Raw genomic sequence first — 11,020 nt, forward strand, 5'->3', positions numbered from 1 at the left:
TCGACTGACGTGCAGGCAGCGCTGCAGCAGTGCAGCCACTTAAACAAATTTGCCCTTCCCCTACTGACTTTCACTTTCGGTGCCCGAATGGAAGTGAATGAGGCTTTGCGATCGCGATTATTTTTTTATTTTATTTTTTTTTCTCGGAAGGGCAACTTGAGTCAGGAAAGGCAAACGGGCAGTTGCCCGGGCAACCAGAGCAACCCCCCTGTGCACGTCCCTGTATTATATTGTGCGTATTTAAGATATTTTACAGGCTTTTTATTTTAAAACAAATCAGCTTGAGACAGAGTTCTCAGCACACAAAGTTTTAACATTGGCTTACAATAGCTAGCTACAGCTGAAGAAATCTGCTATCAATAATTGTCATTTCAGTTGACAAAATCAGCTAGAAATTCTGTGAATTTGGTATCCAGAGGTTAATCTGGCCAGTGAATGGTCAATTCGGATTTATAGAGGAAAACTAGATTACTGTGAACCATAGAAATTGCATTAACATAACTATAACCTTATTGTGGTTATTAACAGTCAAAAAGTTAAGTCTGCAGAAAAAGGCTGAACTTGTGAATGTGTGATGAGACAGACACAAGAAAAAAAAATAAAGAGAGAGGGACAGAGAGAAACCATGAAGGAGAAACAAAAGCCAAAATTATAGAAACTTCAGGAGAGAGTAAAGTGATGAGACAGGCAGATAAAAACACAAGTACACAGACTATGAATAAATGAAAAAGAAGGGGGAAAGAAAGAGAGAAAGGATGAGAGCAAATTGAGAAAAAGAGACACTGAGCCACAGACAACAAACTGAGAAAAGAAAGGAGGAGAGAAGCAGGAAGGAAGAGGACCATAGACTGTATAGGACCTGAGTGAGAGACAGAATGGGAAACAGGGAGAACCAGACAGACCCAGAGAGGAGGGAAAGAAAGCGGAAGAGAGCATATTACTCGTGGAAGACTCTGTCATGGAGTTAATGGGGTTTTGCCACTTCCTATCATCCGAGTGCCTTTTGAACCGTGGCCTTTGCATACAGAAAGATCATTAACTCTCAGCGCTGCATCCTCCAGGGGCCTTGTCTCTACGTCTGCAGCACGACATGTCAGTAAGAGCCTGGTGCCTGCCTCCCTGCTTCCATTTAAATCTGCACTACATACTTTATGTAACAAGTCACTTGAATTAGCAGCCTAAATAAAAAAAAAATGAGGCTTTAACACAGAAGAGAGCACAATTCTCTCTAATTGAGAAATTGTAGATTCCCTCTGTTTGAATATATTTATTCAGAAATAGATTAAGCCAAGAGTGGGAAAGTGACATAAAAAAACTTGCAACTAGCAAGCTTTCCATCCAGAACAGTTCAAGGAAGTCTACAGTTGAAACAGCTGCTTCTTTTTGGGAGGACAGTCTACTAACAAATGTGTCAGTGTTGTGTTCACAGTTTGTTACCCTGCCTCCAAGTGGCCAAACAAATGCAAGTTTAACATGATGCACAATTCTTAATGATGACATCAATGAGCATAAATGCTTTGTTGTCACTACCACTCTGCCTCATTCAAACATTTCAACGGATTCATAAACAGGAACTGCAACCAACTCACATCTTTACATTAGACCACATAGGAAACAAGTGTGTTGCTCAGGGGCAAACACACAGCTGCTCATGGGGAAGGTAAGCAAGGATGCCTGATATTATAAGCAGCTAATGTTGCAATAAGCTCTGGGTCAAGAACTGAACCCCCAAACTGCTGAGAGAAGCAGGGTAGGGATGAGGATAGATAGGTGGGATACCTACTGGGTAATCAGGTGGATAAATCCACAGTCAGGAGGTGGAGAGAAGAAGGAACCAGAGAAGGAGGGCCAGAGCCAGAGGGAGGTTACTGTCATACATCCCCTCCCTTCACCTCGCCTCCTCTATTTAAGCAGATTCACCTGATCCTGTGGTACAGCCTAAATACCACACACGCACACGTTGATTCAAGGTGTGCATTGATATTTCAGAGTTTGAAAAAATGAAAACAACTCCTCTTATCTAGCTCAAAATGGATTGAAAAAGACAACTTTCATGCTTACACAATTAAACACATTGCCTGGAGTTAAACAGGAGGAGAATTAAGCACAACAAATAAGCGAGACAGCAAGTCTCGGTTGTGCTGCCATCCATTCTTGTTGGAAGCGTACCTACGTTCCCTGGGTCCTACGTTCCCTAACTTCCTAACCCTAGGACTGGAGAACATAGGACTCTGGGAACATAGGAATGACCCCATTCTGCTTAAATGAAGAACAGAATTTGCCATGTTTCCACTAATTTGTTGTACTTGATGAATGCAGCACCTGTATTCTCTGTAATTTTTATATCTGTGTTCTTTTGTCTCTGATGTGGTGTTATGCGTGGGGCGTGGCACTTGGACGCTGACTATGGCAACTCCCACTCTGGGATTCATTATCCAATACATTTTAAATCCTGTTCAACCAATTATGTACAATGAAAATTGTACACTTGTTCTCTTGACTCTGGGTGCATCTCAACTCTCTGCATGGTGCATGGAGAGATGCAAGGAAACGATGTGAGGAGAGAGGAAAAAAAGGAAATATGTTTTTAACGAAATTAGACTTCCATTCCTTTGAAGTGTCATTTTAAGCCACGTCTACTTCTGATGACGACGACTTTTGATGTTTGACTTTGTGATTTCACTCGTACACTGTGCCAATAGTAATAAGGCACACAGTTGACTGCCAGAGCAGTATGTTTTCTCTCTGTTAAACAGGTAACAGTTACAAACACCTACACATGAACAACCTGCATTTATACTGTGTACTGCTCAGAGGCACATCATTTCTAATGGCAGAATGTGTTTCTATAATTTATTCATTATTTGCATCTGTATTTGATTTTCTGACTGTGAATTCATTATTGAATAACTCAGAATGCGACCATGGTGTCTTTTGAACATTGGAAATGATTTATTGGGCTAAATGTTTCAGCCAAAATTTTAGAGGAAGCAAGTCACATCAAACCATCATAACAGTTAATGGGGGAAGTAACAGATCATGAAAAAAAATCCAATAAATGAATAAAGTTGTTTGTGGTCCTTTTATTGTTCAGACCTACAATGAACACAGAAAGGGCTGAAAACCCAAGTGGGCTCAGCACCAAACGGCTAACCAGAGTTGGCAAGACACAGGTCTTAGCTGCTAAATACCAAGATATGTTTCCCAGATGCTGAAGGAAACCAAAACACATCTAAAAAAGAGTGACATGATTCCATTATACTGAAATTGCCAAATAGATGTGAAAATAGGATATATGTTAACAACTTCACCTTAACTTTAAAAGCAGCATAAAAGGTGATATGTAAATGTTTTCTTCTATTGCACACAAGTATACAAGAAAATAAATGACAAAATCAAATGCGTCTTAAAATTTTACGAAGTAAAGTGGATTACAAATGAATGCTAGCACAATCCAGCTCTTTGCTTTGTTATGACTTAAATAGTGAATCCAAGTGTGAGACACAGAGAGGCAGGAGACTGGAGTTAGAAACAAAGAAGCTTCTTTATTTGGGAGCTTGGGAGGGAATGGATATGAGCCAGAAATGAGCTGAGCAGAGAGGAAGCCTGGGAGCGTGGATGACTGAGCTGGTGAGCAGGGCAGGAGGAAAACCAGGGATGAGCTGAACCAAATGTCCACGATGGAATCTATGCTTGAGCTGAGCAGGGATCCAGGGCAGAGGGGCAAAGCCAAGAAGACAGGTACTGGAGCAAAGCAGACGGAACTGCAGGGAGAGGAAAAAAAACAATTAGGCTGGGGTAAACAGGCAACAAGCAAATGTCAAACAATGGCTTGAATAATAGACTGACTGAGCTGGTGCTATAACCTGGCAACAAGTGGAAGAAGAGCATATGCAGGAGAGGTGATGAGCTGATGCATGGCAGGTGTGTAGGCTGCTAGAGGTAATGCGGTGATAAATAGCAGATGCGCATGTTGAGCAGAGCCAATAGCCACGAGAGTGAGGAAGGACAATGTAGGCTAACTAATCTGACAGTCTGCTTTTCTATGAATCCACTTACCTTTTTACTGTACTAATAGATTTTTAAAATAGCCTACCTTTGGCATGACTCTTGTCGAATCTCATTGTTTGACCTTTAATCATCATCATAGAATTTGTTATCCACTTCTGTTTAGTTTCATAGTTGTTTCCAGAAACTTTTTAAACTCTTTAACCTTTATTAGAAGTGTGTTCAGCTCACTGCAAAGCTGTGTACCTGCATACATACTAAAGGCAGAAGAGAACATGTATGTATTTGTGTGTGTACATGTGTATGTTTCACAATGTGTCTCTGTCTCTTCTTGATCAAAAATAGAAAATAAGGTTGTCATTATGATGGATCCATAGGGCAAACCCAGGTCTTTTTCACTCAGCAGGCTGAGGTCTGAGTCCCATGTGAAAGAAAATTGAAAGTTGACTTACAGGTATTTAAAGTTTTAAGTCAAATAATGTTATGTAGGTGACTTATGTCACGTGACGTACGTTACTTATGTAATGTAATTATTTTAATCTTTTCCTAAACCTAACCAAACTGTAACCATTTCACAATGTTAACCAGATATTTAACATCATGTGATTTAGGTACATAAGGTCCTGTCGCTGGACTGGTACTTTCCAATGGTCATAGTTGTCTGGGACAATTGACATCAACCTATTTTGATGTTTGTTGCATAACTTACTAACACACACACACACAATATAGTACTGTATGTACCTTGTGTTTAGGTTGCATGGAGAAAAGCACAAAGAATGAGAAAGCAGGACCCACGTTTGAGGCCATTCTTGTGTCAGCTGATAGTGTGCTTTAATTGTGAATAATTCCAACTCAGCAACTGTTTTAAGGCCCTTGGAGTTCTGGGGCCCTGGGATAGTTTCGTACTTTTACTTCTTTTCCCCCCTTTTGGTAATCCAGCAATGTACCTAAAAAAAAACATGTGTTTGACCCAAACTCATTGTGTTTACGAAGTATACAGGGCACCATGAGATTAGGGGCAGATTATCGGGGGCTGTGGCATAGGAGATAGAGTGTGTTGCCCGTTAAATCGGAAGATTGGCAGTTCAATCCCCGGCTCCTCCAGACTGCATGTTTCAGCTCCCTCCACAGATATTCAATATGATTTAGATCAGGATTTTTACTGTGTTTTGGGTCATTTTCCTGTTGGAGGACCTGCGACGGAGACCAAGCTTCCTGACACTGGGCAGCACATTTCGCTCCAGAATGCCTTGATAGTCTTGAGATTTCATTGCACCATTTACAGATTCAAGACACCATGTGCCAGATGCAGCAAAGCAGCCCCAAAACATAACCGACTCTCCTCCATGCTTCACAGGTGGTACAGTGTTCTTTTCTTTGTATGCTTAATCTTTGCGTCTGCGAACATAGAGCTCATGTGACTTGCCAAACAGCTCCAGTTTTATCCCATCTGTCCAAAGGACATTCTCCCAGAAGCTTTGTGGCTTGTCAATATACTTTTTTTATGATTTGCTTTCAACAGTGGTGTACTCCTCGGCCGTCTTCCAATAAGTCCACTTTGGCTCAAACAGCGACGAATGGTGTGATCTGTCACTGATGTACCTTGACCTTGGAGTTCACCTCTCTAGCCATTTGTATTATCCGTCTCTTCGATTTGACATCAATCTTCCACTTGCGGCCACATCCAGGGAGGTTGGCTACAGTCCCCTGGACTTCTGAATAATATGTGCAACTGTAGTCACAGGAACATCAAGCTGCTTGGAGATGGTCTTATAGCCTTTACCTTTAACATGCTTGTCTATAATTTTCTTTCTAATCTCCTGAGACAGCTCTGGCCTCAGCTTTCTGTGGTTCATGTTCAGTGTGGTACACACCGTGATATCAAACAGCACAGTGACTACTTTTCACCCTTTAAATAGGCAGACTGAGTGATTACAAGTTTGTAGACACCTGTGATGCTAATTGCAGGACACACCTTAGTTTAACATGTCCCTATGGTCCAATTAGTTCCAATATTTTCTAGGGGTACCATCATTTTTGTTCAGGTCAGTTTCATCAGTTTACAATTATTCTGTTAAGCCACAATTCAAAAGCAATGTCTGATTTTCATCAATGACTTTTCAGTAAATTTTAATTCATTATTACTCTACTTTTACTTTTGTCAGTTTCAAGTTATTTCAGGGACCATTGTGGGGTTTTCTTCTTTTAACGGAAGGGTACCAACAATTTTGTCCACGGCTTTACATCCAGAGGAAGCAGAAAACTGCAACAGGAGGCTGAGAAATCAATGTCTGCTGTGGTATTGATCTTAATGCAGGCAGGGAACGAGGATGGAAAATAAGCAAGTGTCCAATTTTAGTTTATTGTTTATAAATATCAGATGATTAGATAAAAATAAATGACATATTGCCAAATTTATTTTATGATTGTCTTATTCAATAAAACTTTGACTGGAATCGCAGACATGCAGAAGACATTCTCTCAGCTGAAGAGTTGTACTGCTGAATGTGAGGTGGTGTTGTTCCAGTAATAAATCTGTTTCTTGGTAACTTTTCACTGTTTGTGTAATTGAGTGAGAGTGTTGTTAGAAGACAAAATCAACAATTTTGGTACTGCAGTGACCACAGATCTGATGGCAAATTGTCTTCCCTTACATTTTAAATAATTGTATTAAGAATGCTTTTGCAAGAAAAAGAAAAAACTCCTCATGTAATGCAGGCAATTTGTCCATAAAAAAGCCTCCATAAAAACTTCAGCATCATGGTCAGAAGAGCACAACTAAATGCTTCCGTTGGTATAAAAACAGTTTTTTTTTGTTTTTTTAGATAAAGTAGCCTTCCTACTGTACCACAACAATGATTCTCTACAGCCTCGATCACCTATCAGATTTTACTTCTCTAAATGTTTTATGTGTGTGAGTATGTATTCTGTATACTTGCAACTGTTCGACATTTGGGCATGGGAGAGGAAGATCAAACTGTGCTCTGCTTGGGTAGCATCTGTTTACTCTATCTACTGTGTGTGTGTGTGTGTGTGTGTGTGTGTGTGTGTGTGTGTGTAGTCTGTAGTATCTCACAAAAAAGTGAGTACACCCCTCACATTTTTATAAGTATTTGATTATATCTTTTCATGTGACAACAATGAAGATGTCCCTTCAAAATAACACATCACACAACCATTGTCTACATGTCTTAACCGCTGGCAACAAAAGTGAGTACACCTCTAAGTGAAAATGTCCAAATTGGGCCCAGTTAGCCATTTTCCATCCCCGATGCCATGTGACTTGTTAGTGTTACAAGGTCTCAGGTGGGAAGCAGGTGTGTTAAATTTGGTGTTATCGCTCTCAAACGTCCTCATGCTGGTCACTGGAAGTTCAACATGGCACCTCATGGCAAAGAAAAAAAAGAGGATCTGAAATCCGCCAGCAATAACATCTGACCAATGGCCAGATTGCTTTGAAAAAATAAAAAATAAATTGATAGTCGCTGGTGCTGAAATAGATCTCAGTCAATAATTACTTCCTCTAAAGTGATTGTGCCTCCTAAATAAAAGCGCTAGAATGTTTTTTGCAGCAATGCTTTATGTTGAGTTTATTGAGAGGTTTTACTTGAAGGACATTCTCAAGAGACTCTGGCTTGCTTGATACACCTCTGAAAAAGCAGTCAGTAAACGTGTGATTGGATTCCCTTGAATATCCTCAGGGATGCAGTATGTGCAAGATGCGCACATACTGCGGCACTTGCTTTATTGTGAGCATGTGCAAAAGTGTCCTTATAATCAATTTGTTTAACAAGGGAGAAAATATCCACAGTTAGCTGTAACTGATCTCACAACCTTCCTAAGGATCCCCTGTGAGTCCTGCACAGTACCAACTAAGCTAAGCATGCAGGATTTGGAATCATTTGACTTTGTTCTGGCCTGCCATGTAACAGCTTGAAAAAAATTTGGCCTGATGCCAGACTTATTTGGCACCCCGTGGCCTAGGCTATAAGAAGATTGCCAAGACCCTGAAACTGAGCAGCAGCACGGTGGCCATGACCATACAGTGGTTCAAAAGGACAGGTTCCACTCAGAACAGGCCTTGCCATGGTCGCCCAAAGAAGTTGAGTGCACATGCTGAGCGTCCTATCAAGAGGATTTCTTTGGGAAATAGACATATGAGTGCTGCCAGCATTGCTGCAGAGGTTGAAGGGTTGGGGAGTCAGCCTGTCAGTGCTCAGACCATACGCTGCACAGACAACACAGGGGAGGGAAAGTGAACAAAGAGGCGTGTTGCACTCTTACTACTCACTCTTTCCCTTCATCTCTTTCTCCATCTTTCTACCTGATCATTTAAATAACAAGATTACAGTGACGTGGGAGGTGCCTCTAACATTACTTTACATCAGCTAAATAATCACTTTGCCTGTTATGTTTGTCATCGCCCAGATCCCACTGACAAGGCATTCAATACAACAATAGCTTTCACTATTGATGACAGAGAGGATTTGCTGCTATAGCAAGATTCATCAAGCTTCAGAGTGAGTGAGTGAGTAAGACAGGGAGAGACAGAGAGTCTATGTTATCATGTTTTCTATACTTGTGGGGTCTGACCAGCTTTGTGGGGACCAAAATGCTGGACCCCACAGGTTTAAAGGGCTCTTTGAGGGTTAAGACTTGGTTTTAGGTTTCAGGTTAGAATTAGGTTAGGGTTACGGTAAGGGTTAATGTTAGGCATGTAATTGTGATGGTTAGAGAGAGTGTGTGTGTGTGTGTGTGTGTGTGTGTGTGTGTGTGTGTGTGTGTGTGTGTAAAAAAAGTAAAAAGACAGTATATCATCATCAACATACACTTTTAGTTTACCGAATTATAATAATTTTCTGTCATGTGTGTGTGTGTGTGTGTGTGTGTGTGTGCCTGGCTGTATGTGGGCATAGGTCTCGATTGTGTGCAAGCATGTGTGTAATTCCACTCCTCTATACATTTCAGCAACATTGCTCTAATGTGATCTTAATAGCAACAGACAACCGCGTCAAATCTTTAGAATGAAGAGGGAAATAAGGCATAAAGGGGGGGTGGGGGGAGAAGCTGAGATTGTGTATGGAGTATATTGTGATATGAGAAGAGAAAAGGAGAGAGCCACAGAAGATGACAAAGGACATGGTTCAGTCATGATTAGGTTGCCTTGCTGACATGACATTCTGTAACTCAACAAAACCTTCTCTCTTCCTTCGTCACTAACACATACAACTTAACTCCCTATGAAGTCTGTTAAGATGGCAGCTACTGCTGTCTTAGTGTCAACTGTGAATGCCAAGGGCACCAGATGAATGGCACCACAATGCAGCACTCTAAGGCACTTTGGATAAAAGTGTCCACCATTGGTAAAATCTTAATGTTAACTGTTATTGAATTTTAAACTGGCTAACGCCTGCAGCCAGGCATCCACAAGGATTAGCAATTTCCACACTGAGAGGCATAGCATTAAGAGGTTTCTTTGAGTTATGTAATGTGGATGGAATATTATTGCCCATCGTGACAGGGGGAGATAGTAAAAGCCTCTATTTTCTGTCAGAGGCTTTGGCCTGTTGCAATGTATGCATTTTGAAATGAAGAGCAGAGCAGAATGTGGAAAGTGTGGGCTGAGGCTTAAACCCTACATGAAATGTTGCAAATTGCACATATAGCAAGGGAAGGAGGAAATTGGTGTGTGTGTGTGTGTGTGTGTGCCAGCCACACTATATGTGTGGGTGTGTTTGTGTGTGTTTTCATTCCTATATTTATGAGGGAAGATTTTATTGTGAGGATACAGGAAAGAGGAAAATCCAAAGATATGAGGACAGCTTGCCACCCTTACTTCTTAAGTGGTTGAATACGAAGCATTTTTAGATGTGACGACAAGTGTGATCACCATTTTGCTGATCATTACATATTGCCTCTACAATAATGTTATTTGTTAAAAATGTTTTAATAAACAATTAAAATATATAGTTCTTCAGTTTAAACAATTACAATATACAGAGGAAGTGAATGGAATTTCATTTGGTGGTGCACAAAGCATTAAAACATGACAGCTCAACAGAAAATGGTATCAACTGTTTTTCATAGGGCATTTTGTCATATAAAGTAGTATCAATGAAAATGTTCAAATATAAAGGCCAAATTGTTATTTGTATATTTCTTTGTTTAAAAGTGTAGTCAAATTGTAATTTTTTGTACCATTGTCAGCATGCATGATTAGCAGGATGCTGCAGCTATAAGTATTAACAAATCCATGTTTAATTGTACCCTGCTTTTGTCTGGATGTGAGATATACAAAATATAAAGTCTCATAATGTGTCCTCTGGAATTTCCCAGGCCTGCCTGTCATATCTGTTCTACCCTCTAGTTATTCTCTTTTGAGTTTACCTTCTTTCGAGACCATCTGGTCCAATCACCTGTTCACCCAGCTGCTCCTCATCAGCAGTCAGCCACAGCATTTATGCTGCATTCCAGGCAACTCGGAACTTGGAAATTTCCGTCCTCCAACTAGAAAAACTATCCTGGAACGCGACTTGAAGTCGGATTTCCTGCTTGTGAAATCGGAGAAAAAATATCTACACCAACTTCACGAGTAGCAGCTGAATGATGTCAAACAACAATGGCAGCTCCCATGGAAGCACACAAAACATAAACTAAAAGGCAACAAAGCATATTTCCATGTATTTAAATTAAAATAATTCATATTGTAAAACCTGTTCTGCATGTAAATTGATGTAGAAATGTTTTGCCAATGTTATCAGGTAGCTGATTACAGAAAAGAACCTCTGAAAGTCATCTTCTCTTCACAAGAGTTATTCAGTAAAAAGTTAAAGACGCCAAAACATTTGAAAACTTTACGAAGTAAAATCTACATTTACTGACTTTAGAGGATTACCACTTCAGTCCATTGTTTTCAAATGAAATGACCAGAATTTTAATTAAAATCAAGGGCAGTGTTGTGCGGGCAACTGGGTGTACACTTTACAAAGAGTTTGTCACGGTCAGCCAT

At 40.3% G+C, this 11,020-nt stretch overlaps 1 long non-coding RNA gene across 1 annotated transcript; it reads right to left on the bottom strand.

The window, feature by feature from the left end:
• Positions 1–3,525: 3,525 nt before the first annotated feature.
• LOC119899986 lies at positions 3,526–3,924 on the bottom strand. The gene is made up of 2 exons (XR_005443972.1): positions 3,867–3,924; positions 3,526–3,764 (listed from the first exon to the last, which is right to left on the bottom strand). It is a non-coding gene; the product is annotated as an uncharacterized LOC119899986 (long non-coding RNA).
• Positions 3,925–11,020: the final 7,096 nt, after the last annotated feature.

Source organism: Micropterus salmoides, unplaced genomic scaffold (assembly GCF_014851395.1).
Source record: "Micropterus salmoides isolate LMB-PRFRI ecotype aquatic unplaced genomic scaffold, ASM1485139v1 Ms_hic_scaffold_12, whole genome shotgun sequence".
Lineage (NCBI taxonomy): Eukaryota > Metazoa > Chordata > Actinopteri > Centrarchiformes > Centrarchidae > Micropterus > Micropterus salmoides.